The 25290-nt window shown below is 36.6% G+C and overlaps 1 protein-coding gene across 2 annotated transcripts in view; it reads right to left on the bottom strand.

Moving 5' to 3' along the window:
* The window catches only part of LOC149546177 (exosome complex exonuclease), a 110038-nt gene that overhangs the window by 59494 nt on the left and 25254 nt on the right, over window positions 1–25290 (bottom strand). The window lies entirely within an intron of this gene.

Here is a 25290-nt window from a genome sequence, read left to right on the forward strand (position 1 = left end):
CTATATGCACAGGGACAAAATATAGATTCATTAACCATGAGGACTCTCCCCACTTCATGTTCAAATATATTATAAGTATAGAGCTTCATAGAAAAAAAAAAAGACCCTTTCAAGGACAAAGGAAAAATCCCTATCCACAAGGACTTTCTACCCCACTTTCTCTTTTTTTTTTTAAATAAGTGGAGTTGGAAAATTGATATGCATAAGGACTTGTTGAAGTGACTTTTATTCCATTCCAACATACCGAATTGAATACTTGGTAGTCCAAGATGAAATACCAAATTTTCAAATCTCTCTTAAATAAGAAAGTTCATATGCTACACAATGTAGCTGAGTTGTGTGATCAAATGAGGCGACCTCAAGGTTCCTTCATAATAGTGGACTTTCACGTAGTTGTATTGATGTGATATGTTGGTTATCACAAAAGGACTTACGTTATTTATTCAATGGATATCAAATTAACTTCTTCAAATCAAACAACTTTAAGGAAAGGGTTTAGAGAAAGTTATTCTACTCTAGGAATGCAAGACAAATGTTGATGGTGGGGTAAGCCTCTAACCAATCCTTGCTTCATCGTACCAACTAGCCATAGGAGGTTGCTATCTTCTGTAGATGTGGGAATGATTTTCACATTGTTAATGCTCATCCAAATATCCTATGAAGGCGCAATCTAAATGAACATTTCCAATAAAATTTAAACACTTGCAATTTAGGCCCAAATCTAACCTTGAGTTGTTACTTACAATCAACAAGTACCAAAAGGTATGACCACTACCTTCACCATTAATCACCATTCAACAATATCTTCCATCCATCTACTTCTACTTCTACTTAACATGAAATGAAATATAATCTACGTAAGGGACTGAAGAAACCATGCAAAACTTCAAAGAAACATTAAGTAATCGACCATGAAGACCAACAATGAATCATCACTTTAATAGCATTATGGAAAATATTTCATAAAATCTCATTGATTGCTCTATTTCTAGTACTAACTATTTCCCTTACTCTATTTTGGCTGCTAACTAACTATTACAAATGAAAGGGCCTTGGCCTTTATAGTTGTTCAATTACAATGAAGGACCAAGATCAATTCAAGATCGAGGGTCAAGATTTACCCATTATAAACCCTAATTATGGTCGCCACACTATCATCCAATTAAAAACAAGATAGCAAGAGCCTCCATGAAATTATTAGTATAAAAGCCCTTGTATACAGAGAAAAGAAACTAGACTTCACCAAAACTACTTCACCCAACTCCACAAATGCCTACAAGTTATGGATTCCACCAAGATGAACCATCAAAATTGATTTTTAAAACTCCACACAGAGGAGTCCAATGCCCCGCACAATTGACTCGTTGCAAAGGACATCTTGTCCTACTACTATACCGCTGACCAACAAAGAGTAGAACCCCTCTTTGATTACAAATAACATCCTTAGGGTGCATACTGTTGGTGTGTTTTTTCTGAGTAAGAGTCCTCTCTTCCTTTTAGGTTTCTTATTTTCTTGATCCTTTCCATCCTAAACATTAATTGGTTTTATGCGCATGAAATGGTGGGACCTAAAATCAACAATGAGTGTTTCTTCACAAGATCTAACTGTTCTTTTAACGAGAATTCACGATGTTTCCACATGGTTGATGGCAGGACCAGACACTCTTCTTTTTAAGCCAGCAGCCGAACCAAATCAATAGCCACTACTTGTTCGCAAGATGTCTTTCTCTGTGTGGCGATGTAGTGGGATGTAGACACATGTCCAGGAGATGGGCCCGTGTCTTCTCAATATAAAGATACCAATCAACGGTCCTCGTTAACTGCGAGCCCTAACAATATTTGTAGCAAGAAAGCGAGATCTTACCGTGTTGAATACACCCAAGCTCAAGTTGTTCGGTGGGATCATTTCCAACAAGGGTTCATTACATTCTGATTGGTCCACTTACATCCAAATCAGCCAGTATGAATGGGTCTGTGGTATGAATCATACAAATGGAGACGCCAAGATGTTGCCAAGTGGACACGAGGATTAAGTTTTCTTTTATATACATTGGGTCCTCTCTTCTTTGAATCAACGGCTATCGCATTTTCGCATTTCTGATATATGGAATAGCGAGTTAGCGAAATCATGACACGTGGTTTTGATCGATAGAAAAGTTTCCAGTAGGACCTAAGGAGCTAGCAGGGACCTGGCATATGATTGGGCCATATGGACATTGTTGGCGAGTCTGATTACTTAAGCATTTGCAATTTTAATTCTAAAATAATCGAATAGCTCGCGTTGTCTCATGAGGAATTGGCATCCTCATGGCGATGAAGTGCGCTGCTTCCATGTGTCTACCCCGTGCCGTAGTATTCCATTGCTACTTAAAAGGAAGAATTGTGCAAGTGGAGGAAATAAATGGTGGGGACATAATCACATGATAAAGATGAGTCGTCCATATGTTTAGAAATAAAAAGGAGATCAACAATTCGCCTATTATCGCAAGGTTTTAGCATTTATATGGCGATAAAGCGCAATGAAGACACGTGTCCCATCCACTTGAATGCGTGAAATTTTCAAAAGAGCTTACGTGATCACTTTTCTTATTTCTTATTGATTGATGATGGGTCCTTGAGGGTGAAAAGGATAGTTAGAGAATGTCAAAGGAAGATTGCAGCCGTCAAATGTAAGTTGGAAGAAGATCCACAACAGACATTCATACTTGGTATTGGGACAATAAAGACGGGTTTTTCTCTACACAAATGAGTAATAGGTTTTTCTGCACGAATTCATGGTTTTAATGCTATTACGAAGATTTTAAGAGCTAACTTTTTGTTTCAAGTTTTCAGTTTATGCATGTGGAGTCTTTGAATTGCGACAACCAAGCTCAAAGAAATTTTAGAAGTCAATTTCAGGGTGGCTCTGTGATTGAGTAGAATACCAAGTAAGCAAACAGATTCTTTTCTCTGTATTTCAAATTATGAAATTTTAAGTTGCTGTGGGATTTTGCACTGATTGTTAAAGCCCTAAATAAACCCTAGTTGCATAAATACCATGTAATTGAGCAGATGCGACTGAAGTACTCAAGAAAATTCAAATATGAAGATAGAAGATTACAAGATGACTTTGTTGAACAATTACTATGTCCAAAGAAGTTCGGGAAGTAGTTGAGATATTGAAAACTTTGAAGAATGAAGTGTGCCCAAGCTTGAAGGATAAGTATGAAATGTCTGTGACACAAATATGCCAACCAAAGATTTAGAAGTTTTTAGATGGTGCTATGGTCAAGCTAATTCAAGAAGCCCTTTAAGTAATATCTAGGAGTATGACTTCAGTAAACTGATAGTGCCCACTATTTTCCTCAATATTGGCCTACTATTGGAGCCGATGGACAGATATGACCCGATTTTATACATAATTAGGGACATAAGTGGGGAAGTTTTATTGAAATTAGACATTGATTCCATTAGAGAAGCTTTTGGTCTCCATCCAGCCGAAGATGTAACTGATAGAATAGATTTTAAAATGTTTGAGGAAGCTTTTGATCAAGCAGGGGTTGACATGCAACGAAAATTGATAGTTTCTTTCTTAAAAGAGGTAGATCGAATCAAATTGACACCTCTAGCCATATCACACACCATAGGTATTAGGATTGACAAATAGAAGGAAATTCAGTAAATCTACAATGTGGATGTGTCTTGAGATTCAAAAGTATGGAGATACAGTAATTTATGATTTCCCCAAGTATCTTGACGCAAATATCAATAAGGGACTGGCAGCATTGAAGAGAGGGGAATCAACAGATTTTAGATGGTATTCATTGCTCATTCATATGATTCTTTTTCATTACAAAGATTACTTTGCACAATGTATGGCTCTGGAATCTGAAAAGGATGATGAAGTGTTACCTGTTTAGTTATTGTCCACCATCTTGTCAATGGATTGGAAGGATTTCAGTTTTGTGTTATTTGAAAATGATTTTGGATTTGCCCTCAGAAAAAGGATTCTACCAGTTGTTAGTGATTTTACTTGATCTTTGAGAATTTTCTTGAGGCCAGTTGATTTTAATACAAAACCAAAGATGTGTCATCAATGAGGGGATATATATTTTTACCCTCATACCACAATTATCATAATATATGGATTTCTAGGAAAGTCTTTTGTGTTGCTCAAATATGTTTCCATTGAGGATTGGTTTTCTTGAAGTCATGAGGCAGATTGCCATACTTCAAGATATTGATTTCCTACCAAAGAAAGCCCAAAAAGAAACTTTCTTTCCTGATCTTACAGTTTTTCACCACTTTGCAATCATTAAAGAGGGAAGGAATGATCTAGTGAAGTTGCTTAGACCATACAATTTGGAAGTTGGTTCAAAAAGGCTGAATGACATAGAGGGTTTCTATGAAAGATTAATGTGCAAGGTCAACAAGGCACCTAGGGGTAAACATGAATTTGATTATCCAGAGGACATCATCATAAATGATGAAGATTTGAAATCTCAGGGAAGAAAGAAAGCATATTGGCATACATACCAGGAGATATTAGGGGAAAGTCGAGAGGAGGATCCAAGTTATGATCCACTCTCAAATTGTAAGGTTGATGCAAGAGCATCCTAGGGAAGTCAACAATCCTGTATGCAGGGGCTTCGTGCTCGAGTTTGTGGAGTTATGATTCGTGCGGTTGGGGATATGTTTGAGGCATACTAGGGAACCTTTCCTTAAGTGCATGTGATAATTGGATTCATCGTCTTGGAGTTAGAGCTATTTTGGTGACTATTGGTTGTGGGTTCTTGATTTATTGGCAGAACTTTGGAGATTGTATTCGTGAGCTTCAATCCGAGCGAGTCGGTGTGTGTGCTCTTGGATTGGATAGTTGGATGGCACGTGGACCTATGTCCAAGTGCACGTATTTTTATGTGGTCTTATGAGTTAGTTATGCATTGTAAACTTGGGGCCTATCCTAAGTAATTAATTTATGTTATGTATTTAATGTTTGTTGTGAGCTGACTTGTGGCTTAAATATGCATTTAATGTAAGGTTTTATTTAATTTGTAACTTACTAGGCCGACTTGTGGCTTAGTTGGGTATAAGTAAGGGGGTCTTCTGGAGTCTTAAGTCATAATCATCCAGCTTGGAGAAGAGGATGTGGCAGAAGAGAAAACTTTGAAAAGCTAGTAGTTAAAGCTTGGGAAACAAGGAGATTGCTTGGTGGGCTTGCGAGCACAAATTTAGATCTTCCTTGGAGGTTTCTACTAGAGTGTGGTTCTAGACTAGCTAGGTTTTGGGTTTGGATTTGGATCTTGAGGGATCTTGCAAAACTATTGCAATTGCTTTGTATTTAGCCCTAACCCAGAAGGCCTTACAGTAGGGCACATTGAATGTAATCAATTATTTTATGAATAAAGAGTTGTGAATTGGTATCAAATCTTGTATCTTGTATTGTGTTTTCGCTATGTGGTTATCTATTGGGGGCTAGGACATCCCCTTTAGAGATTCTCCTACCTTGCACTGCATCAAGTGGTATCAGAGTGAAGGTTGGATCTGGTTGATTATTGCAGAGGGTTTGCGAAGATCTTGGAAGATGCCTCCGAAAAGATTGGACCCTAGTGTGATTGATGATCTCTGTGATGTAGCGGAAGCAAGGCTCTCAGAGAAGATGGCGCTAATGAAGAGAGATATGGTTGTCGAGATTGTAAGTGCTTTAGGTGGTGTACCTCGGCATATGGGTACCGAAGATGGTTATGAGGAAGTTGTTGAAGACTTCGAGGTTGCTGGATCAAATAGTGAAGATAGAACTGATCGAGTTGAGAGACCTATGGGAAATAGGGCCGGTTAGTTTGTTAGACCTGGATCTCAGTTGAAGCTAAAGCATAAGATGGAGGTTTCTAATTTTTCAGGTCTTTGAATCGTGATGATCTGATTGATTGGATTGGTGAATTGGAAGATTACTTTGAGTTAGAGGATATTGAAGATCTGCTCAGAGTGAGGTTCGCACAAACTAAGTTGAAAGGACATGCTGCTCTTTGGTGGAAAGAATTGTAGCAAGATCGAGAAGAAGGTGAAATGAAGATCATTAGATGGAGGTTGATGGTGACTAAATTGAAAGCTAAGTTCATTCCTGTTGATTATGAACTTGAGTTGTTTAAGAAGTTACAGAATCTGAAGCAAAAAGATATGTCTATAAAGGATTATACAGAGGAGTTCTACAAGTTGACTATTCGGTTTGGACATAGAGAATTGTCTAAGGATAAGGTGGCTAGATATATTAATGGTTTGAGATTTAATATTCGGGATGAGGTTGGTATGCTGAATATTACTTCAGTTGAGGATACTATGCTTTAAGAGAAGAAGAGAAGTTGAAGAGGAGACATCAAGGTAATCCTCAAGGAAAGGAGAAGCTAGATCACTTGGTGAAGAACAAACAAATTGTTGCAGATGAACCGAATCCTATTGAACAGAGGAAGAGAAAAAACAAAGGTGCATTTAAGGGTACTTGCCACAGATGTCATGAAGGACATAGAGCTTATGAATTTCCTAAGGCTAGTCACAGAGGAAGTGTTGCGGTGCAAGAGGTCAAAGACTTGGTGAATGAGCCTGAGCAAGATGGGGATTACTTGCTGATTCGAAGAGTGTTGCTTGGAAAGAAGACATTGGAACCTTGTCGAAGGTGGAATTTATTAAGGACTCATTGTAAGTCTAGAGGTAAGATCTATAATGTGACTGTAGATGGTGGTAGTACTGATAACCTAGTTGCTGAAGAGATGGTTCAAAAACTTGGTCTGAGGAGGGTATGACATCCTTGTCCTTATAGGTTTGGCTAGTTACAAGATGAACATGTTTTGGAAGTGAGGGAACAATGTCTTGTTGATTTCTATATGTCAAGAATGTGATTACTATTAAGAAAGGTGGTAAGAAGCATTCCCTAATTCCTTTGCAGAACGAAGAACTCGGTAGGAGGAACCTAAGTATTGGTAGCCAAGTTGAGTTGAAGGATTCTAAAAGGGTTAGAGATCAGCGTGGAAAGAAAACCTATTGTGCACCGAAGACAGATGTGAAAATGGCAATTGTAGAAGAAGAATAAAGGAAAGAGTGTACAAGTTGATGTTGTGGAGGACATGTATGTGAAGAACCAATTTGGGGTTTATGTGTTGAACCTTGAAAGGTGTTCTTCCAGCGATTAAGAACATCTTTTCTTCATACCTAGGGTATCTGATGTAGGAGCATCCTAGGGAAGTTTGCAATCCTGTATGCAGGGGCTTCGTGCTCGAGTTTGTGGAGATGATTCGCGCGGTTGGGGATATGTTTGAGGCATACTAGGGAACCTTTCATTAAGTGCACGTTATAATTGGATTCATCGTCTTGGAGTTAGAGCTATTTTGGTGACGGTTGGTCATAGGTTCCTGATTTATTGGCAGAACTTTGGAGATTGTATTCGTGAGCTTCGATCCAAGGGAGTTTGGAGTGTGCACTCTTGGATTTGGATAGTTGGATGGCACGTGGACCTATGTCTAAGTGCACGTATTTTTATGTGGTCTTATGAGTTAGTTATGCACTGTAAACTTGGGGCCTGTCCTAAGTATTTAATTTATGTTATGTATTTAATGTTTGTTGTGAGCCGACTTGTGGCTTAATATGCATTTAATGTAAGGCTTTATTTAATTTGCAACTTACTAGGCCAACTTGTGGCTTAGTTGGGCATAAGTAAGGGGGTCTTGTGGAGTCTTAAGTCATAATCATCTAGCTTGAAGAAGGGGATGTGGCAGAAGAGCGAACTTTGAAGAGCTAGTAGCTAAGGCTTGGGAAACAAGGAGATTGCTTGATGGGCTTGCAAGCACAAGTTTAGATCTTCCTTGGAGGCTTCTACCGTGTGGTTTTGGACTAGCTAGATTTTGGGTTTGGATTTGGATCTTGAGGGATCTTGTAGAACTATTGCAATTGCTTTGTATTTAGCCCTAACCCAGAAGGCCTTACAGCCGGGCACATTGCATGTAATTAGTTATTTTATGAATAAAGAGTTGTGAATTGGTATCAGATCTTGTATCTTGTATTGTGCTTCTGCTGTGTGGTTATTTGCTAGGGGCTAGGACATCTCCTTTGGGGATTGTCCTGCCTTGCACTGCATCAAAAGGCCTGGATCAGAAGTTGAAAATGATTTTTGATAATTTCTTGAGTATACATGATACCATAAACAGAAAGTTGGGAAACACAAAGAAGACAAAGGTAACTTTGGTAGATGATGCAAGATGTTTAAATGTGTTATTGCAATCTGCTGATATAGTCCCTAAAGAAGGAAGAGGACGGAAGAGGATGAGAGAAAAGTCAGTAACTCATGGTGGTGAGTCAAAGAAGAAGACTAAAACTCTAGAGGGTTTAAGAGTATATTAAAAAAGGAAACTAGAAAAGAGACCAACTGTTAAGGACAGTTGAGATAGTAAGTCTAGAAGCTCTAGAGGCAGAAGACCCAGTAAGAAGATCTCCTTCTCCAGAATCTCCAAGACCACCTGCTATAGCCTCACCACATGAAAGACATCATCATGATATACCTGATGAAAGAGAGGCTGGTGAAAGAGAGGCCCCAAGGGATACAGAAAACATTCAGGGTGAGGAACAATTGGAGGGATTGAATACTCAATACATCTATGAGAAGAAAAATACATCTATGTCCCTGAAGAAGGGTTAGCAGGGAGAGATCTTCAAGTTCCTAGGGCACCAATTTTTGATATCACAACACGAGATAAAACGACTCACAACACAAGAGATAAAAGGACTCTTCCCAAGGAAATTGAGAATAGAGTCTTGTAAGCTAGATGTAACTGATGATGAATTTGTCAAGTCAGTCCCTTCAAGCAATTGTTATGACAATATTATAGGGGGAAATGTCTTTAAAAAGTTGAAGAGAAAAGAATACAAAGGTCAAATGCTGATCCTGATGACCTCGCTCAAGAAGTGCAGCATGAAATGATGATTACATTTGAAGCTCTTACCTCGGAAGAAGGGAGGAAAATTGTCAAAGAACCAGGGATCCAATTACTGCCGAATCTCAATATTGCTGATGCAATAGCATATGATTCAATCATGAAAGACATGAGATTAAAGAGGCCTAAGAAGGAAGCTGAAAGGTCCACATCTCAAATGTACTGCAGTGAAGATTTAGCTGTTTTAGCTACTTTGTCTTTCTTACCTTCTTCTTCTGGTCAAAATGTTGATGATGACAGTGGAGTCAGAGGGAGTGTGGCTTTACAGAGAGTGGAGGATGCTAAACTTTCTCATTCCACTAAGAACTTGTAGGAACATGTTGCCTATGTTCATAATGTTGCAGAAGGAACAGAAATAAGATAAGAGAAGTTGCAGGAGAGATACAACCATATGCTTTCAGCATATGAGCAAAAGGACAAAAGAAAATTTTAATCAGCAAGATAAAATAAATTTGTTGAAAAAGAGAATAGATGAGTTAGAGGCAACCAAAGGCTCTAATATCAATGAGTCATCAGGTAAAGGTCAAGAAAGCCCATCCAAACAGTTGAGTATAGTGTCATTGGTTTGAACAGTTCAATTACAACAAACTCATATCAAAAGAGGTAAAAATAATGATGCTTTAATAATGGAGGTGGTGGATTTGAAGATGCAGTTGCAAAATGATAAAGAGAAATCTGATTATGAAAAAGAGGTTATTGTTAGAACCGCATTAATGATGTTACATGAAAAGATAAATTCCAGGTTGTTCAAACTCCATGAAGTATGCAAGATATTGTACTTGGCCACCAGCAAAATGGAGGATGATAGAAAGTTGGTTAAGCCAACATACCAAAAGTGGGTTAGTAGGATTGAAAAGATGAAAAAGGTAGAATTATGTGTGAGGATAGATCCTAATGCTCCTCAAAATGCTATGTCTACAGCCAAGATTGTCAAATCACTTAAGAATTTCTCATTATTACCTGACTACATTGAAAGTAAATTGACAGAATTGAAAAATATGATAGAAGGCTTTCAAGACACCTTGGTACCCCCACTTTTGGATAATAACAAGGATATTAAGGAATTTGCTAATTGGAGGAATGGGGCCATCACCAAAGTAAATGACATGGTGAAGATTATAGCAGAAAATATGGATATGACACTTATGAGGAATACATTTCCAAGTTGGTTAACTTAGATGTATTTTATGGAAATTTTGAAAAGGAAATTACCCAGGCTACAGTAAAATAGAACCCCTACAGGCAGGTGGTAGATCAGATTCTAGGACACACATGGCCAAGTGATGATGAGTACCATGAGTAGGTAAAAAAGTATATTCCAAATGACGACTCAAATCACGAGAACCCACCAGAGTAAATAAGTTTTGGATCCTGTTTTCCCTTTTGTAAGAAATAACTTGGGTAAAAGTTGGAATAATAACCAAGCATGTGACCCCAAATGATGACTCAAACCATGAGAACCCACCAGAGTAAATAACCTTTGGATCCTGTTTTTCCCTTTTGTAAGAAATAACTTGGGTAAAAGTTGTAATAATAACCAAGCACGTGACCCCAATAATGTCACATCAGATTGTTGGTCGCTAACAACATGCACTTTTCTAAAGTAGTCGCATGTTTGTTTGTAACAAGATGGTATGTGCAATTAAAAGATGACGTGTCTTAGTCTCTATGCCTGAAGCTTCTTGCAACTCAGCTATATGAGTGAGTTCCCAGGGCTAGAGAATGGTCCGAGAATTTTGGAGAGAATAGAATTTTCTATGTTTTTCTCAAAGTCAGTCCATTTACTATGTATTATTTTCTGATTTAGAATGGTAAAGTACAAAGTAGCATATCTATTTTGAGTTGATACTCACAGAGTTTCAATATAAGGACTGTATTATTTTCAAGCAAAATAAATACAAAGGAAGAAGTATATTGAATGCCCAATTCTGATCTTGTCTCTTTTTATGTTATTTTCCAATTTTCTGAAGCTTAAGGACAAGTATTCTAAGCTCCAGTTATGATTATTTTAGTGTTATACCTTAGTTCATGTTTTGTTGTTAATCAAAATGATTATGTAAATGCTTGATGTGATTTAAGGGAATTGGAAATATCACAAAGAGATCTAATAAGTATAGGGTTTGGAATTGAGTATTGATGTTCTTCTCACAAAGTGAGAGAGATAGATCCATTGGAGTATGTTCAAGCTCTGTGAGTAAATTGCAAAAAGGATAAAGCACTAATCATTAGTTGGTAATAAATAGATCTTGAAAGGTTGCACAGTATTAAATTTCATAAATCAAAGTCAAATGTCTTATGTTTTTTGTTTGTAGATCTTGAAAGATAGCATATGCTTGATTTAGGATAAAGATCTAGGGCATAGAATAGTAGTTGAATTATATCCCTTGTGTAATCTATAAGTTAGAAGAATTGAAGGCAGACGTCTGCTATAAAGAGGGAATTCACTGGTGTTGTTGTCAAGAAAGAAATATAAAGAATTCCTAGATATACCCGCCTAAATCCTGTAGAATTCAAAGGGGAGAAGACTGCTAAGTCTTGTTAATTGGTCCTATTGATTTGTGTGGGGATATCTATTATGATCTGTAGCTGATACCTAGTTTTTCCCCTACCACTTCAAAAGGTATTTGAAATCATGTCAAATCAGGAGCCAACACATACCTCCATTCAACAAAGGATTAGCCAGAGTTGTCTCACGAAGAGAGTAGATAATTTCCAACCACAGGTGCATGATCCTGATCCTAACATCAGAAAAAGTCTTATTCCTCTTCAACCAAACATGCCAAAGAATAAAGGAAACACCAATAGTCCAAGCAACTTGAAGAAAAGAGGTTTTACAAGGAGAGTACCCCAAGCAATCCCAAAACTCAACAAAGAAGAAACATGCCAATAGGGGCAGCACCAAGCATTCCACCAAAAGTGTCAAATTTGCATGAGAAAAGTGTACTAAAAGAAACGATGGGAGATAGACTCCTCATCATTACTATACACAAGACATATTGAGGAGACCTAAAAGCCACACTTGCAAAGATTATCCTACGTTAGACAATGATTGTGAACCACCAACCACATGAAAAAATTGCACTTAGATAAAGAGAATTTAATCCAAACCTACTTCCACCAATGCACCCCAGCATCTCCAAACATTTGTGTAGTGAGCTCCAAGTACACGACAAAAACAGAGTATTTCCCAAACAAGGCACCACCCCAAGCCAAAACATTAGGTCCCATCAAGGACTTGCACTCTATAGATGCCAGAATCTAAGTAACCTCATTTTGATCCCTCTTTGAAGCCCTCGAGGACAATTAGAATAATTCTTCCATCTATATCGAACGACAAGGCCCAAATTCTTGATTATCTTATAATGTGCCACCTTGTCCCATCTAGCAACAAGAAAAGAATCACAAAGAACCTGCAAATGCAAGTACATGGACAAAAGAGGAGGATTTCCATCCCAAGAATCATTCCAAAATAGAGCCTCAAAGCCTCTATTAAAAATCCAAAAAAGATCTTTCTTGATCAACTGAGCACCAATCTTCACAGTGTGTCAAATCATAGAGCCCATGCCCCCCAAAGGAAATTGAGAAATGTCCAAAGGGTTCGCTCCTAGAAAATACTTATGCATGAGAATACGTTCCTAGAGCTAAGACTAATAGGAACACCATCGCCAATATGGCTTAGGAGCAAGAACTTGATCACTCAAGACAGCACAATGTAGACTAAGACCTCCCGCAGTTTGTAATGCATCAATGACACTATACACTTCTAAAGATTTGTGGACATCTCTATGATGCACACGCATCCTGTGTCATCCAAGCTACATGTCTGGTAATTGAAGTTAGTGATGACAAAGCAATGCGAATGACCACAAACAAATGACATGGAGTTAAAAGTCTTATGCTAAGGTACTAGTGATGCTAAATGGAAAATTATATCAAGATACAAATTTGTGCCTATAAAGTTTACTTACAGATTTCCTTTTACTACTGAATTATGTATATTTCTTGCAAGTACAGTCAATGCCAAGTTGCATAGTATATATAAAACTCAATGCAAATGATGATAAATATTTATTCAAGATCGGCGTCTGTATTGCCTTCGATCTACACACATTAATCAATTTCAATGTTGCAATATTGGGCGCCATATACTATATATATGATTTAGGACAGGTACATGGATGAATGGGCATGTCTCCAAATGCAGACATGGCCATTCACCAATGTACCTGTTCGGTGTAATGGTCACACCCAATGATTAGTCATAACAAGAACTAATGTCATTAAGACTTTAACTAAGTCTTTTGCAATCAATAACAATCAGTAAAAATACGATTGTTTATTGAATTCAAATCTGAGATATTACTTCAATAATAATATGCATCGACAGTTTTGAATACTGAGATCTCCATTAAGAATACTCAGATTGTATTCATGTACATATACATATCGATATTCTGCATATCGACATGTATATATTCATGAGTATGGTCTCATGAGATCAGTGCAATTGTTTGAACCAAAGATATTTGCCTCAACACTATCTCTTAGCTAGGGAAGACAAAATGCATCTGAATTTTCTCATTATAAGAAGTAATATCCTCAAGATATATATAAGAAAATCAAGTCTCGTGATATTCTTTTCAGTTATGGTGAGTATAAAGATATCAAGTCACATGATATACACCATACCAGTTCATGGTACATCCATAGATATTAAGACACCATACCAATTCATGGTACATCCATAGATATTAAGTCACATAATATCCACCATGAATTTGAACATATTGATCTTCAACAGATATCAAGTCACATGATATCCATCAACATGCTCTTTTAACTAACATGATCTTTCCTCGAATATCAAGTTGCATGATATTCATCATGATGGTAATCTAATAATAATAAAGTCATCACCTTATATTATCATAATCAATATTTCATTATAAAAGATTATCTCCTTAAATAATGAACATAGGGTAGACCCATGAGTCATGGAGTCACACATATGACAAGAGTTTACACTTTAAACATCTTTATTTTATTAATACAAATTTTACAAAGTTGAGACTCAACCTCATAAACTTACATTTCAATCAAGCCAAGTTTCTTTCTGAAATGATCAACTTTCACTTTAGGGAGAGCCTTGGTGAGAATGTCAACAATTTGATCACCTATATTAAATTGAATAGCTCTTTTTGCCACCATGTCTCTTACTTAGTGGTAAGGAATCTCTATATGTTTGGATCTATCATGAAATACCGGATTCACAGATAACTTAATACAACTTGGATTATCACAATGAATCATAGTAGGTTTCAAAGGTTCACCAAACAAGTTTGAAAGCAACTTCCGAAGCCACACTGCTTCTCAAGCTCCCATAGCTACTGCAATATACTCTACCTCAGTAGAACTTTGAGCAACAGAAGCTTGTTTTCTGCATATCTAGGAGATCATGGCTGATCCTAAACTGAAGCAGCATCCTGATGTGCTTTTTTGGTCTTTTACACTTTTGGCCCAATCAGAATCAGTATATCCATGTAATTCCAAGCTGGTATTCTCATATTTAAGTTCATACCCAATAGTACCTTGAAGATACCTCAATATGTGCTTCAAAGCGACAAGATGAATCTTACGAGGTTCACACATGAACTGACTTAATGCATTCAATGCATAGTAGATATCAAGTCGAGTATTTACAAGATACATCAAGGACACAATTATCTGTCTATATAAGGTGGAATCAACTAGTCTGGATTCAATACTTGCTTCCTTTAGCTTGTAAAGATTGGTTTCCATAGGTGTAGACATGGGTTGACAGTCCCACATTCCAAATCTTTTCAAAATATCAATAGTGTACTTCTTTTGATGTAGAAAAATATTACCAAACTTTTGACGTACTTCCAAACCAAGAAAGTAAGGGAGAATTTCTAAATCCTTCATTTCGAATTCAAAAGCCAAAACTTTCTTACATTGATTAATAAGGTGTTCTTCCCCTGTAATCAGAAGATCATCAACATAAAGAATTAGAATTAACATATCACCTTTAGTTACTTTGAAGAAGAGATTTGGATCAGCCATGTTCTTGGTGAATCGAAGACTTTAAAAGGTATTTGTCAATCCTTTCATACTAGGCTTGGGGAGCCTGTTTAAGTCCATATAGAGCCTTCTTTAATTTACACACATAAGAAGCAGCATCATGAGTTACAAATCCTTCTAGCTGTTCCAAGTATACTTCTTCCTCTATCTTTCCATTAAGAAAAGCAGTTTTTACATCCATTTGATGGATTTTCCAACCTTTCGTTGCTGCAATGGCTATTACAGCTCTAACAAAGTGTACCTAGAAACTAGTGCAAAAGTTTCTTCAAAATCAATTCCTTCCTTTTGAGAAAAGCCTCTAACCACAAAATGAGCTTTATGTTTTTCAATGCTGCCATCTGTAGCATACTTAACTTTGAAGAGCTATTTTGAAGACAACAGATTTTTCCTTGGGTCTTGGAACTATGTCCCAAACATCATTTTTTTAGTATAGACTAGTATTCTTCCACCATGGCGTCTTTCCAAGCTTGATGTTTAAGTGCTTCAGAAGTGCTAGAAGGTTCCGGATTCAAGCTCTCACATACGAAAGCATTATATGTCAATTTTTTAGTCTCTTGCTTTCTTGGAAGGTTCCTGAAGGGGCTGCAAATCCATCTCCTTGTATTATTTTCCTTGCCCAAAGTGGCCTTTTAGAGTGATCAAGACTCTCATCTTGAGTCTCTGGAAGGATTTCAGTTTCAGTTGTAGTCTCTTTAGGAAACTCCCTCTGAATCTCAAGAGCAAGAGTCTCTTCTGGAGATACATTAAATGTATCTAGTTCATTGGTGGTTTTGGCTCTTCAGAAAGCAATGTCTTCCTCAAAGATGACATCTCTGCTTAGTTCTATGTGTTTCTATCCAAGAATGTAGACTCTTTATCCTTTTACTGTTTCACTAAAACCAATGAGAATACCCTTTCTTCTAGAAGGTTCTTAGTCCTTTTCTCCTTAGATACATGAACATATGCAGGACATCCAAATATCCTTAGGTGACTGATGTCAGGTTTCTTTCCAAAAAATGCTTCTCCAGGAGTCTTATTGTCCAAATGTGAGTGAGGACATCTATTCTAAATATAGACTGTTGTGTTGGATGGTTTAGCCCAGAAAGACATACTTATGTTTTGATCAAAAATCATGGCCCGAGTAGCTTCTACAATAGTTTTGTTCTTCCCTTCAGCAACTCCATTTTGTTGAGGATTGTAAGGGACTATGAACTCCCTCTTAATCTCAGTGAATTTGCAGAACTCTTTAAATATTTCAAAAGTATACTCCTTCTCATTATCTGTTCTCAAAATATTAATGTTCTTACTAAAGGAGTTCTCAGTGATAGTTTTGAATTCTTTAAGTTTAGAGAGAATCTCTTCAGATTCTTTGCATTTAAGGAAGTATATCCATGTCTTGAAAAATCATCAACAAATATCAAATAGTACAAGTATCCTCCTATAGATGGTATAGACATGGGCCCACATAGATCAAAATGTACTATTTCCAACACTTTTTTAGTTTTGCTCAAACTATGGGGAAATGGCTTTTTAGTGTTTTTCCCTAACACACAACCTTTACATGATTCATTGTGAATATGTTTTAACTTGGGAATTCCAGTAACTACCTTCTCGATTGATGTTAGGGCACAGAAGTTGATATGACCTAGTCTTTTGTGCCATATTTCATTTGAATTAGAGGTCTCATGTACAAGTGCAAGGTTTGTCTTAGCACATAGCTCATATAAGAGTCCTTGTCGTACTCCTATTGTTAGAGCCCTTTTAAAGGTTGAATTTTTAGGCCATGCTAGTACTTTCCCTTCCATGAAAGCAATTTTATAACCATCATCTTCAAGAGCGGATATAGATATTAAATTCCGCTTAATACCTAGTACAGAGAGAACTCTAGAAAGTTGAATAGAATTTCCAGATTTCAATTTTATGGTGCAGGTCCCAATTCCTTTTACCGAGTGTGCAAAGTCATCACCAATTGTAACTTCTTCATTTGTTTCTATTTTCATGCTTTCTAGGTTATCCTGATATCCAGTGATGTGTCTGGAAGACCCGCTATCAACTATCCAAGTATTCCTTTTAGTTGATATTTGGCTGGATAATGCAGAATAGAAAGCATATTTCTCATGTTCATTTCCTTCATTTGACTTCTCAGATTTTGCAAAAGATGCTTGAGGTTTAGATCTATTGGGACAATTTATTGCATAATGTCCATATAGATCACATCTGAAGCATTGGATTTTGGACAAATCTTTCTTCTGTTTGGATTGTCCTTTTCCATGAAAATTTCTTTTCCTTTTGTTGTTTTTTTTCTTTCCTTTCTTATGAGCATTTGTATTAAGAACTTGAACATCTTCATCTAGGGTTTTGTGTTTTCCCTTAATCATTAATCTTGATTCTTCTTGAAGACAATATGATCTTAAACGATCCATTTTAGGGATTTTAGACCTAGCACTTATGCCTTGTACAAAGGATTCCCATGAGTTTGGAAGTCCTCCTAATGCTATTAAGAATAACTCTTGATTTTCAATTTCATAACCAAGTGCAGATAATTGATCTCTTGAGTCTGTGATTCTCATAAGAAAGCATTTATAGTTTCTCCTTTATTCATGCTTATACTATTCATTTACCTTTTAAGAGCAAGTTTTCTGCCAATACTATTGATTATAAATGCATTTTCAAGAGCTCGAAACATATGATAAGCTATGGTATGTTTTGCCACAATAGGTACTCTGTGGTCTCGAACAGTATCTACAATTATCTTCATTGCCTTTTCACTTTTCTCAATCCATTCTGATTTTTCAGGATCATCTTTAAGTTCCTCTCTGTCCTCTTTTATAAATGATTCCAATTTGTTTTCTTTTAACAACATCATTACTCGAAGTTTCCAGGATTCGAAGTTATCAACACTTCCAAGGTGATGTTCGAATCTCATTGTGTTTGTCATTTTGTAGGGAGAGAGGATTGTTTGTCTTAAAGTAAAAATTTGATTCAATAAACTTAGTGTGATCTTTCCTTAGGCAAGCTCTAATACCATCTAAAGTTTACTTACAGATTTCCTTTTATTGCTGAATTATATATATTTCCTGCAGGTACAGTCAATGTCAATGAAGTATACAAGTGTTGCACAGTATATATAAAACTCAATGCAAATGATGATAAATATTTATTCAAGATTGGCGTCCATATTGCCTTCAATCTACACACATTAATCAATTTCTATGTTGCAATGTCAGGCGGCATATACTATATATATATGAATTAGGAGGGGTACATTGGTGAATGGGCATGTCTCCAAATGGAGACATGTCCATTCACCGATGTACTTGTTTGGTGGAATGGTCACACCTGATGATTAGTCATAACAAGAACTAATGCCATTAAGACTTTAACTAAGTCTTTTGCAATCGATAACAATCAGAATAAATAAGATTGTTTACTGAATTCAAATCTGAGATATTACTTCAATAATAATATGCATCGGTAGTTTTGAATGTTGCGATCTCCATTAAGAATATTCAGATTGTATTCATGTACATATACATATCGGTATTTTGCATATCGACATGTATATATACATGAGTATGGTCTCATGAGATCAGTGCAATTTTCTGAACCAAAGCTATTTGCCTCAACAGTCATTCTTTTACACCACTTTATCAAGCATATCATATTTGAAGAGATCTGGGAGCTAATGTAAGAGAAAACTTACTAGACTTACTTGTAAGAATTCTAAAGCATGGGATTCCCTCCAGGTAAGAAGCCCTAAATTGTTGTTGAGATGCATCCAACACGCAAGTTGTAGACAAGCATGTTACATGATTTAGATAACTTATAGACTCAAGACCGTCAATATGGATAGCAAGTTGTGTTATGTCATATAGACATATGTTAGGGTGATTTTGATAATTCTCTAACATGAAGAGAAGATGTTAGATAGGTGAGTGATAAAGAACATATGATTATACTGAGAGGGGGAGTGAATCGGTATAATAAAACTCTTGCCAATTTAAAACTTTTTATCCAAATAACTTTAAATGTTGAGATGAACAATTATGCACATAACACAATAACACGAGATTTACATGGAAACCTGATACAAGAGAAAACCACGACAAATAATTGTTAGTATCTCTAACCTTTGTTGTCTATTAGTGTCAATCACTTAGTCATTTACAAGGCAGAGTCAAATGGTCATCACTGCGACTAACCTACTCTACATAGGCCAAGTCATGTACATAAGATAGTATGTATCAAGTAATTGTATAGAAGCTTAGTAAAGTATGGCCACAGAACAATTTTCTATATGGACAGAGCTCATTTAGTGACCGAGCAAGTCATCAGCGATCGAGTGTAATTCCAAGTATATAAGTACCGAGTGATATAGTATGTGCCGAGCACAGTATATGTCGAGCATCAAGAAGTTAATAAAGGTTGAACAACAGCAATGTCGAGCACCAATGATAGGAGAGGCCGAGCAATGTAGAGTTTATATAAAAGTCAAGAATGGAATAGAGTTTTAGGCAAAACGATTATCAATCCGACTTGGAAGGTATATTTAAGTTTTGAAGAGGTTGTTATAGAACATTTAATACTTGTTGAGGTTGTTACAGAACATTTACATGGCGTAGATCACAAATCCTCATATGTATGTTCAACGATCAAGATGAAGAGCATAGTTCCAAAAATCACCTAAAAATTTCCCAAATCGCGATAAGATTCATGCTATACATTTTTTTATGAATCTTGAATCGCTGAAGCAGATTTGTTTGTATGAATCGCCTGAATCACCGATTCAAGCAGTTCATGCAAAAAATTGCATGAATCTTTCCTGTGAATTGCCCGCGGCAGCTAGGAAGTTGAGTTGAAAATTATAAAAAAAACACATATTTTATTTGCTTTCTTTTTTGCCTTTCCTCTTTGTTATAACCCTAAAGGTCCTTCTAATTGCTTAGCATGAGTAGAAGAGAGGAAGAGAGAGAGAGAGAAGAAGAGAAAAGAAAATCCATAGGTTTCCAACCAACAAGAAGAAAGAGCACCAAAGAGATCAGAAGTCCATCTGGGGAGGCCATAAATTGCATTGGGAGCATTAAAGAGCCAATATCAACACTCTTCAACTCATTTGCAAGAGATAAGTGCTGGTTTTTTTTTGCATGTTAGTGTATTATGCATTTTTTGTTAAATTTTTTTAGTTTTCATTTGCAAATCTTGAATGTTTTTTATTTCTACTAAATTGCAAACTAAGGTTTGTTGTTTTGTAGCTTTTGTTTATTACTTTCAAACTTTGATATTTTACATGAATTTTTTTATTGCAGCAGCCCTTTGCTTTCATTTTCCACAATGGGTAAAAAGATGAATGTTGGAAATATAATGAAGAGTTTCTTGGAAGAACCAAATTTCAAACAAAATGTATATTTTGTAAATAAAAAAAATTCTAGAGGTATCTATAGATTGAAATACCACATTGCTGGCATACCTGGACATAATGTCACAATTTGCACTCGACAAACTGCTGAGGCAAAACGCACTTGTTTAGTGGCATTAGAAAAAATTGAAAAAGACAAATTGAATAAAAAAATGTAACTTGAAGGGTTAAGAGGTATTGGCTCCCATGCTCCTGCATCCGCAGCCGCATCTACATCTACATCCGCATCAGCTTCCACATCCGTTGGTTGTGTTGGAGAGGGTTCTTCCAGGCCTCCTTTTCGTCCTAGTTCTAATGCTCATGCGACTGCTAGTGGTAGTCGGTCTTATACTGAGATGGAGTCCAACACCAACCTATTACGGCCTAGGGTGCGGAAAAATAGAATGGATAGTTACTTTGTGCCCCACACTACTCCTGGCTCCCAACCCACGCTTGAGGGCATGGATTTGAACAATAAGATTCATAATGCTGCCAAAAAAGAGATTTGCAAATTTTGGTACTTTTGCAACATTCCACTTATTGTAGCCAAGTAATTGATTTTTTTTTCTTTGTTTTCTTTAAAATTAATCTTAAAAGTAATAGTAAAACTTTAATTATATCTACTTGATTTATGATTTGAGTTTGTGACATCTAAATTTCTAATCAATATCATTATCTATTTGTGACAAAGCTCCTTATTGGCAGAACATGATAGATGCAGTTGCTATTTGTGGTCTGGAGTTTAAAGCCCCAACTAAGGTTGAGTTGAGTGGATACCTTTTGGATGAAATGGTAAAGAATATGAAGGTTGAGCTTGAGGACAACCGAAAGGAGTGGATAGAAAAGGGTTGTACCATCATGACTAATGGTTGGACAGATAGGAGGGGAAGAACACTCCTCAATTTTCTTGTATCCTGTGGAGGTGATTGATCATTCTACTTTCCTACATACATAATTTTGAATCGTGATTGACTATTTCAAATTTTGATTTGTTGATTGCTAATTTGTTGATGATCCATTTAACATTATAATTCGTTGTTTTGTTACTTGTAGGATATACCATGTTCCTCAAATCCATTGATGCTTCCACTCATGTAAAAAATGTCATATACTTATGTGAGGTTATTGAGGAGGTCATAGCAGAGGTGGGGGAACAACATGTGGTGCAAGTGGTGACGGATAATGCAGCAAGTTATGTTGTTGCAAGTAAACTTTTAACTTTTCAAGTTTTGAAAATAAATTTATTTGAATTTTGAACTTTTTCTAATTCTAACTTAGAATTTCTAATTAACTTAAAATTGTTGTAGGTAATCTTTTGATGGAAAGGCACCCCACCATATTTTGGTCCCCTTGTGCGGCACACTGCATTGACCTCATGTTGGAAGAAATTGGCAAACTTGAGTGGCTCAAGTCATGTGTGGAAAGGGCAAAAAACATATGCAAGTTTATTTATAATCATTCATTTGTCCTTCGCACAATGAAGAAGTACACAAGAGGCAAGGAGTTAGCTCATCCAGGGATCACGAGGTTTGCCTCGAATTTCATCACCTTGTAGTCCTTGTTGAAATCAAGGGATGATTTGAGGAGCATGTTTGTTAGGCGGAAGTGGATTTCATCTTCCTATGTTGCGACCACTGCAAGGATAGATGTGGTGGATTGCATATTTGATGATGATGGTTTCTGGAAACCTGCTAGAGAAATCCTTAAGGTAAATTTATTGCAATTTAACATTTAGTATTTTACAGTTTACTATGCTAATTGTTTAATGATTTAGTTTTACCTTAAGTTATATTATTGAATTATTCTATATTTAAGTTTTGACTCAAATTTTTGTTTTACTTTATATGTAGGCCATTGAGCCCTTTGTATCTCTCCTACGCACTGCTGATGGGGAGAAGCCCTCTATGGGCTACATATATGAGGGCATTGATAGGGCCAAGGAGGCCATTAGAGCCCAGTATACAGGAGTGCAGGAGAAGTATGCCCCTATTTGGGACATCATTGATAGAAGATGGCAGAATCAGCTCCACAGACCCATCCATGCAGCAACTTACTTTTTGAATCCAGCATTTCGTTTCCGTCCTGACTTCAAGGCAGATGAGGAGGTTCTCACCGGATTATATACAGTGATCTAGAGGTTGAGTACTAATGAGGATAGCACTGTTGCAATTATTGAGTTCGATAAGTTCAATAATAAAGAAGGGCCACTTTTCTCTAGCAAGATGGCCATAGATGCTCGGGCAACAATACAGTCAGGTAAAAATTAAATAATTTATTCAATGTTCACGAATCTAGATTCTAAACTTAAAGTTGATTATGTAATTTTAGAGTTGTAATTTGTAATTTGTAAATGAGACTAATTGCTTTTATTTTCCCTTATTTCAAAAAGATGTTGGCAAATGTTTGGGGCCACAACCCCAAAACTTCAAAAAATTGTCATCCGTATTCTGAGTCAACCAAGCAGCGCTTCTAGATGTGAGTGCAGTTGGTCCATGTTCGAGCACATCCACTCGAAGAGGAGAAACAGGTTGACAGTGCAGAGGTTGAATGATCTTGTCTTTGTTCATTACAACCTCCATCTTAGGATCAGACAGATTTTGGGCACTGACTCCTCTCCGATCATTCTAGAGGAGATTGATCCAGAATCAGAGTGGCTCACAGAGGTTGTGGATCCATTCTTCACTGAAGAAGACCATGCATGGGTTGACCAAGTGGATATAGAGGCTGAGGCAGCTAGAGCACGTTCTTCAGGCATTGGTAGACGCACACATGCATGCACAGACACAGGCCCTAGCGACATTCGTGAGCCCATCTTACATGCAGGGGATATGGCTCGGCGGTCCTCTAGGACCTACATTAGATGCCTCTCTAGTAGGAAAACTGGATACTCAGAGGTTGAGGCTGAGGCTACAGCCGAGCTTGAGGATGATGTTGAGGATGATGATAACTATGAGCCTAAGGCTTGAGCTGGAGCCTTGTTTTTATATTTGTTTACAGATATTGATACTAAATCATTGATAGACATACGTTTCAAACTTTCATAGATCTTCATCTTAGATTCTTACATACATGTATGATTTGATGTCTTATGGATCTTTATCTTACATACATTCTATGATTTGAATCATTATGATCATTTGATTTCTATAATCTATTTAATTCAGCTAGCCTACAATTTACATTTTAGATAACATAGTTATGTATGTGATGAATTTTATGTTCCAAACTTCCATGCTTATGTATGTTAAGTTTTAACTTCTATTTGATGATGTTATAGTGTGTTTAAGTTATATTCAATAAAGGGTGCATGAAATAAGTTTTAAATTGTTAAAATCTCTAAATTTAAAGGGTTTTTTTTTAAATTGTTGATTCATCACCGATTCATGGGCGATTCATTACTGATTCACAATTCGATTCGGCCTTGCCGATTCTGATCCAATTCTGATTCTCGTTACTTTGATGAAGAGGCAAAACATAGAAACATCTAGAAGACTCTTCATGGAATCTTTATATATCGATGATCTTAACCTAGATCAAAGAGAGAGAGGAAGAGGAAGCAAGTGACTGTGTGCGTGTGAAGGGCAAAGAAAAGAAGATGAGAAGTCATTCAAGGGTTTTGTTATCATCTAACAGAACAAGTGACTTATACATAAGCAATGAATGTGGAAGGAAAAGACAAGAATATCGGATCAAAGGAGAGGATTAGTTAGTAAGGAGAAGACTTGAAATCAGCTTGCAGAGCAAACGGAGAGTTAGGTACTAAGATAGTTTTAACAGACTTGAATCAGGGGAAATCTCTTAACAAGGTGGTCTTAACAGATCTTTGTAAATCTCCTAACAGAGTCCTTACTTAGTTGTAGGAGTCAAATCCTCTAACCAGGTGAAACCTAACAGTTTCTTAAGTCTTTAACTATTTAATAGGACAAACTCCTCACAGAGCAGATCATATATTATGGTCAAACATTGTACTTAACTAGTTAACTTTATTACTGCAGTAGTCAAGATTTGTGGGTGTCATCCCCACCCCAGTTTTACCTTCACCTTGGAGGGTTTCTAGGTAACAAATATTGTGTTATGTGTTATTAATTTCATGCATGTGATTGAATTGATTTACATGTTACAAGTTTACATTTATTGTATTACATGCATAAGTTATTATTAGATGTGGATGAATCTATGAAAAGGTATAAAGTGTTATAGATTCTATTTGACCCCCCCTCTTAGTATCTAGTTTACTCGTCCATTAATCAATAATTGGTATCGGAGCGCTGGTTCTCTAAAGGAAGCTTAAAGGCTTGGAGATTAGGTCTTGGAAAATGGAGGCTTTCAAACTGGACAAGACTATTGACAGTCAGGTGATCAACATCCAACTCACACTGCAGAAACTAGAGAAAGCAAGACAAGATCTAAAGGATTCCCTAAAAAGGAGAAAGGAAATTGTCATCCAGATAAAACAATTCTCTTATGAAGAAGTTGAAACTGAAGGACTATTTGACCCAATCAATCCTAATGACAAAGCATCTGCTGAACTACATGAAAAGAACAAACTCCTCAATGATGAGATAGGGGCACTGAAAAGAGAATGTAAAATTCAATCAATGAGACTATGTGAAGTGACTGAACAAAGAAAGAAAGTTGAAGAAGATAGAACTATGGCAGAAGATGACAAGAGGGTAATGGCCACCAGACTAGAAGAAAGGTCATCAAATGTGTAGAAGCTCACCAATACACAAATGGATCCGATGAATCAACTAATGAATGCAAATCAAATACTGAATCACAAGGATGTGGATATTGCCAACCTAAAATCTCACAATGAGATATTGAAAAATGAACTGAAGAATGAGAAGGAATCTACGG

This window comes from Cupressus sempervirens, chromosome 7 (genome assembly GCF_028749045.1).
Source record: "Cupressus sempervirens isolate cs-2001-9-10 chromosome 7, ASM2874904v1, whole genome shotgun sequence".
NCBI lineage: Eukaryota > Viridiplantae > Streptophyta > Pinopsida > Cupressales > Cupressaceae > Cupressus > Cupressus sempervirens.